The following is a 7,705-nucleotide window of genomic DNA, read 5'->3' as shown; positions in this document are numbered from 1 at the left end:
AATTGCAAAAGCCAGGCACGTACATTTAGGAGAAAAGTCAGATTTTCTAAAACAATAAAATGGCCCAAACTTCTATTTTTTAACTGTGCAAATACATGCGTTCTTACAGAGCAGGGAAGTAAACATACACATGACTGCATTAATTAAGACAATGCTTAGTTTCCTGCAACTCAGAGGAATTTTCTTATTTAGACTAAGTCTTTAACGATGCAATATCCCATTGTGTGCATGTGGGTGTGCAAAGCAGCAACTGCAATTTCAAAAAAGGTAAAGACTAGTCCTGACTTGGTGGGTGAACAGGGAATTAAATAATTCTCTAAACCAAAGCCAGAAACAACTTTCTGAGCACCAGACTCAGTCATTCAAGCCTTCTCACTTTCCGTAGTACAGTCCTAAAGAATCTGAGCAGAAGCCTGATTCACGGGGGGGGTTTTTTGTGTTTTGTTTTTTGTTTTTTTTTTTTTTTTTTTCCCTGGGGAATGTCTTGTTGAGTATCTTGGGCAGGAAACTGGCCTGATCTGTTGACTTACAATATTTAAAACAAGCACTCACGTTTCCCCCTCTCAATCCTGACCAGCGCCACTAGGTTGAATCACTTCCCCGGTGAGGACAAGAGCAAAGTGCTCGTGAAGTGACTGAGCGACCGGGATACGTTCTTGGGCTGACATATACAGTCAGCAAAACCCACCACCAACCCTGGCGAAACGTCAGGGCATGGCACCGGTCCCCATCCCTCAGGCTTTACCTGCTGGTGGGCGAATGGCTGGGAGGGATGTCCTGCACAAAGCTCTGCTCCATGCCCGGGATCCTGGCCGGGCTGTGGGGGTGGTAGGCTGTCAGGACCACGCTGCCTGAGTCCTTTATCTCCATGGTCATAGGCACATGTCGGCCCTGCTGCCGGTGACAGAGGTGACCAGGGGGTGCCGACGGGCCCCGGCGGGAGGGCGAGCGCTCCTGTCACGAGTGCAAGTGCATGGCCTGGCTCCGTGGCAGCCTCTCAGCACCGTTTGCTGTCAGGAGAGCTGTGTAACTGAGACACGGCTCCTCTCTCTGTCAGGAAAGCTGAATTAGCATATATTCAAAAACACCGCCCACAAAACAACCCACAGGGAAGTTACTACGTTCCTAGGAAACTAGAAACCTGAGATAATCCTGCATGACACCAAGCGACCGCCGGGAAAACTTCTTGCTTGCTTTTTTTTGTTTCATTTTAAGAGTGAATTTCTTAATATCACTCCTGCTTCTGTTCCTGAAATAGTCTCGTCTAAGTGAAATCATTTGCCTGATAAGCAACAGGATGAGTAGAGAGCACTACTCAGACACAAAATGCGATTTGGCAGATCAGGGAGTGACACTAAAGTGCTTACACGAGAGAGTCAGAAACCAAGCGGGCTCTGCTCTGGTTAAATCATCACGGAGCAGGAACCTTGATTTCCTACATGCTGGATCATTTCTGTGGCAGGAAACTGCGCTTGCTTTCTCCTGAAAACAGATTAAGCTTTCATTTTGCCTGATATGGCTGCAAACATAATTAGAAGGGCACTGGGAAATGAGTGAATTATTTTTATAATAGTGTGCACTCATCTCAAGCAATCCCCATAAATAAATACTCCCCGAGACACTTGATATTTTTTCATGCTTGCGCTTGATCTTTGTACACTAATTAAATGATTTTCACTTGAAAGGAAATCAGCAAGCAAAAATATCAGGGTCCAATTCAGGAGTAACACCTAGAGAAAACTCTGTAGACAAAATGAGAAAACTCACACATCCCTTTATTTTCCTCTCTCACTTTTTCAGTGTTTGGGGTTTTTTTGAAAAGAAATGTTTCTGATAAATGCTTATTCCTGAAAACTATCATCCTGCCTATGAAATCATGGGAAGGATGTCCCTAATTTTACCTTGTGAGTATGTGGGTGAAACACCAGCCTCTGTGCACCTTTGTCACAGCTGCCGGTGGGGTCCCCAGTGCAGGTACTGTGCAAGATGCCTGTCAGGCCCCTCTTTCACATCCCCCTTGAGTGAAAGGGCTCTCTTTAGGGCTGCTATAGGCCTGCCTAAATGACACTGTCGGTCTCTCCAGCTGGCAAAGTAGCTCAGATTTTGAAGGGCGCAAAAATGATTCATTTCATCTCCACCTTCCCCCTGAATTCAGTATCCTGACTGGACATACATGACCATTTCAGTCAAATATGTTGCTGTAAATCATGTGGGCAGTGCCCAAGTTAATGTTATATTTAGCCAGCATAGGACATTGATAACAGTACACTTGGCAGCATTTCTTGCTAGACTCACCCAGGAAGCATAAATATTTGAACAAGTAGAGCTTCTAGGCTTGCTCTTGTTATGCTGTTAACATATCCTGGATTAAATATTTTAAAGCCAGGTTGCCCAGGGTAAAATCATGGTTGCTTCTATGGCAGCATGGAGGCCCTCTGGGAGCCACCATGAAGCCATGTACATATGTTAAAAATGAAGGAGAAGGCTCTAAGATAACTCTGGAATCATTGGCTACTGCCCGCGACATCAGAACTGTATCCCATGGTGCCACCAGTGAGGACCAGGGTGAATGCAATAACCAGTGAAGACCTCATTGTGCTCTGTGATTGCTGGGGTATTCAGGAGAGGGATAGGGTCTGAAAAATTAGGATAGATGCCATCATGAATCTCATATCCCAACATTGTGGAGCACTGATTGAATGCCAGCTTTGGTGCCTGGCTGCCAGATGACCAGGGATGCTGCAGCCTAGATAATATTATTCCCTTCCTACCCTGGCTTTACATTCTCCTTCCTGCACCAGAAGGTGGGTACCCCACTTCTCTGATGAGGGGGAGTAAATTATAAATGTATATTTATATTTGGCACAAGTGCAAATAGTTATTTTGAAGATTAATCAGCACAAATGCATATATCAGACTGAGAACAAAAAATTGATAAACATATGTTATAAAATATCTGCTGACATCCTTTAAGGGCATTCTCCACAGTTTACTTCAAGAAACTAAACACTTGAAGAAACACACATAGTGGAAGGCACCAGACACTGTCAGAAAGGGAGTAAGTGTCCTTTAGGAGATCAGGGTGTGGACAATATATTGGCTGCAACTCCAGGAAAGTCTTTTTACTCCCCTTAGGATAATAGCACTAGGCTTTCTCCAGTACAATCAGCCAACAGAATGAGGGCTATTTGCTTTAAGCTATGTGCAGATAAAACCCACAGTAGATATCTCATATATTGTAGTATTACATTTTTTCCCTTCTTCCCATAATAAAAAGTGCTGAACACCAATATGACTTAGAAAAGAATACAGTTACCCTCTTGATAGTAAAATGCACATAAAGAAAGGACGCCCACATTTATTAAATGGGACTCTCTCTCTAAGAAAAATAAACGTAGAAGATTTTATTTGGAGATTTATAAAGTGCTGGTGTACAAACTGGAGGCTTGTATGGAAATGGCAGAAAATCTGGCACAAGTACAAATAGATACTTTTAAAATTAATTAGTCAAAACACATATATCAAACTGAGAACTAAAAATGTTTATATGTATAGCGTCTCTTGGGGTTAGACATCTACATATTACTGAAAACAAAAAAACTATGCTAAATCAACTAGTCAGAGATATAGGTCATTAAACAAAGTTTTAGCTGGACTAGTGATACAGCCATAAAAAAAATGCACAAGGCAATATGGGCCAGATTCCTCCTTCAGTTCTATCTGTGTATTCCTGTTAGTTAAAGGAGAATTTATTCTCCTGGCTTCTAAAGAAGCAAGTAGGAAAATATTTAATCCAACACGTCTGTGTTTGTACAGGACCTTCTTCAATACTAGATTGTGGAGTACTCAGGACTGTGACAGTTCTAACTGTTTTTCCAGGTAGATGATAGCTCCGTTAGACCTTTAAAATACTCTGGAAATGCTGTTATGGTGAGAAATAATACTGTGAGGATGCTTTTGGTGGCAACCGGTAAAGTAAAGGTACAGCAAGAGAAGAGTCTGTGGGGAGTCTGTAACCACTGAACCCATGAGCAGCTCCCTTGGGTGTGGTAGGTATAGACCTTGAGCTTTCAAATTCTACATTGTGCTTGTACAAAGGGGAATGCTTTGCACTTTCACAAATTTCACAAAAGAATTATTTATATATGGATCAATTGGCCCAGACTTTGAGGGCTAAGAGTGAAAAACCTTTATTAACCTATTGCTTCAGAAACATGTTAGTGGCTACATAGTCCTATGATCAAGCCTTCAGCGCTTCTGTGGAAGAATATCTGTGACAGCCATATACAAGAAGTATAAACTCACAGAAAGTCACTAGTTATACCTTACTGAGATGAAAAAGTAATTTTCATTGTTGTTAATAATACATATTTACATAATATTAATTAGTAATCATTGGGACAGTAACATTATGGGCAACCTTTGTGTAGGAAATTTAATGTCTATTGCTTGGAAAGGAACTAATAATATTTTTACATAGATTTTAAACAGCCTTTTCTGGTTAAGTCTAAGGGGGGCTGTTAGTGAGAGGAGTGGGATTTGTCAGATAGGGGTTTTTGTCCTGAGATGGTGGGGGCATACACCATTATATTATAAGACTGGACCCCCAGAGCCCTGGAAAGTGAAAAATTCCCTTTTGAACTACAAATCACACACACACACACACACACAAAATCTCTGCATATTGAATTTCATTGCTCGCTTCCAGCTTAAATTAGCCAGGAAAAAGTTGGACAGAATTTGCAAAACTTTGAAGTTAATTTTGGACCAGTTTAACGTGAACTTGGGTTAGATTAAGTTTTTAAAGGAAGCTGTGTAAAACACAGCATTTTTCATTGATTAAGTCAAAGGAAAGAGAGTGGAGAAATAAAGAGGAAAATGTCATCCTAGCACTGAGTCTAAATTTCCTGATCCCTCTTGCAATAAATTTTGTATCTATCTGTATGAAAGAAACCAAACCCAGAACCACTGTATTTCTCCATGGTTTTTGTGGGAAAAAAAAAAAAAAAAAAAAAAAAAGGGGTATGTCTTACTTGTCTCTAATTTGTCATTTGGATGGAAAGATGCTTGAGGGATGGAGGAGCAGAAAGACTCACCACACCAGAGCTGATGAGGGCAAAAAACACTTGGACATTCTGAAAACAAGGAGTGCCACAACACTGCGTAAAAGACAAGGACAGTGGTGTGTGAGTCTCCTACGGCTCAGTACCAATACTTCCATGAAAAAAGTGTCTGAGAAGGGGCTGAGTCTTGTGTCAGGAAAATATTCGCTGTAGCTTGAGGTCTATTTCCTTTAAAAGAATTTTATGCATCATGAAAGACAGTTTCTAATGCTTGGTATAGCCTCTGTGCTTTCTATTCCTGTGATGCTGGAAGGCTTACAGTCTTTTTTTTTTTTTTTTTTTTCCACTATAAAGGTGAGGTGTTTGTGTGCCTCAGTGTGGGCAGCTGGGAATGTGAGCAAATGGGTGAAATTTGTCAGTAACATCAAAACACACCCACTACTCTTAAAACATTGAAAAATTCATAAACCAAAAATTAAACAAAATTAGAGAAAAATCTTTATGAGTCTGCTTTCTTTGTCTTTTCAAACTGAGATTAAAAACAACATTGAGAAAACTGTTCCTCATCCTTTACAAACAGGTTAAGTAACAAAGCTATTTAGGCAAAGAGAATTGAAATCAGGTATCATGGCAATTGGTGGTTTTTCAAAGGTTTTTAATTAGAGTATGAAACAAAACATTCATCTTTGTTAAATATAACCTCACATATTTCAGCCCAGGCCCAATTTAAATATAAATCACACTTTGGTGAACTTTACTATGGTCATTTTTTTACTGAGTGATTGACTATGGATTCTTTTATCTTAAGAAAGAAACAAATGCATAGAAAAAAATTCTTTAGGCAACTTTGTGTAGCTTCTTGCTTAGCAATGAATGACCTTCTTTTATTTTCTAAGAGTTTATAAGTTGGTTCTCCTTAGCCCAGACTAGACTACCCATATATTATTGCCATGTTAATTACATACAGAAAAGGAAACTTCCTTAATCTGTTGGCTACAATAGGGCTTTCTGGAGGTTTACTTTAAGAAAAAGCTCATATCCTTTCATTCATCCATTAAAGTTCATGCTCCTTCATGACATGTTGATCTAACCACTTCAGCTGGGACAGCTGACATCCACAGCTGAATGCTGTGATCTGTTTTGTTTGTTCTGAGGCAGCAAGTTAAAATTACATGAAGGAGTGGTAATGTGGTTAAATTAGGAAAAGTAGCATTGGGAGGGGCTGGTTGCTTCTCTGCAATGTTTCTGTAAGCACAAGCTGAAAATGGGAATCGGTCTCTGCAGCATGGAAGGGAAAAAATGGTCAGGGGTAGACAGCAATGAGCATTTTCAACACATGCATTCCCTTCCCGATGCCTCTGAAATGGCAGAATTGGGTTATGCGTTTGCATTTGGTACAGGGAAATTGAGTCTTCATATTAAAATTATATTTATAAATATTTATATATTCCACATTAAAAAAAATAGGGCTGTAATGAGCAAAAACAAAAACAAAAAACAAAACCCAAACAAATAAATAACCAAAGAGGAAGATAGTTTCTTGTATAAAAAGCCAACCAGACAGAGCTTTATAGCAATATCCTTTTAAAAACTACTGTTTTCCAGGGGCTAGTCAAATACTTAAGCAGCTGTACGTATATATCCATATATACATATTTTCTTATGATATGTGTACATACACACATAATCCCCCCTCTCTACCTTTAGCCCCTGTTTTAATATGTAAGAAAGGTATTCCATTTTTAAAATGCTATGAACAGTAAAATGCAATTTTCTGAAGGTGATAATGATTTATGCATCTATCTTTGCCATTCCAGTGTCACTTTGGTAGGATATCTAAACCAGCATTATTAAGAAAAACATTGTAGCCCCTTTCTTGTTACAATCATAAACAATTGCACATTCAGCATTTTTGTAACATTTTCTGGTAAACCAGTCCATTTCTAGGGAAGGCTTTATGTAAGGTGCAGTTGGTATTTCCCTGTAACTATGCCAATGATTCCTTTCATTGTGCCATTTCACAACTGAGTCTGTTTCCCAGGGAGCAGCAGTAGGCCACAGCTCTGCTGGTGTGTTGGAAAGTTGTACTGAGTGAGACAGGCACCAAAGCACTGTGCTCTGACTTTGAGCTGTGTTCTTAGAGATATGTGCAAAAACTGATGAAGCAAGGTAGAGAGGTGTTAACATGAACCATTGATGTTTCTCAGGCACACAACTGGAGACACGTCAGTATCAGCTATCTTGTATTGATTGCTTTCTACTCCTTTTAAAATCAAGAGCTGTGATTTTAAAATTAAAGAGTCCAATAGCACTATTAACTGGATTTCCCACAGTTGCATCCAGGAGGAGAAACCTCACGTTCTCCTTCCCATCTAAAGAAGAACAGTGTATTTCAACAAAGTATACCTTATATCTTCATCCTACTTTGGCATTCTGTGGCTTGATGACTGGAATTCCTGAAGTTACTAAATTTCCTCTTGCCTTTCCTATGTGAAAATGAAGAAACTATTCTTATCTGCTGATTTCTTCATATTACTACCATATTACCACAAAAGTAGTAATCAAGGTCATTGGAGGAGTCTTATTCTTGTATTGGTCATGCCAATATGATATCTCAGAACTTCCCTGAAATATCTGTGTGC

This window comes from Athene noctua, chromosome 2 (genome assembly GCF_965140245.1).
Source record: "Athene noctua chromosome 2, bAthNoc1.hap1.1, whole genome shotgun sequence".
NCBI classification, from domain to species: Eukaryota; Metazoa; Chordata; class Aves; order Strigiformes; family Strigidae; genus Athene; species Athene noctua.
Note: the sequence above shows the minus strand (reverse complement) of the source record.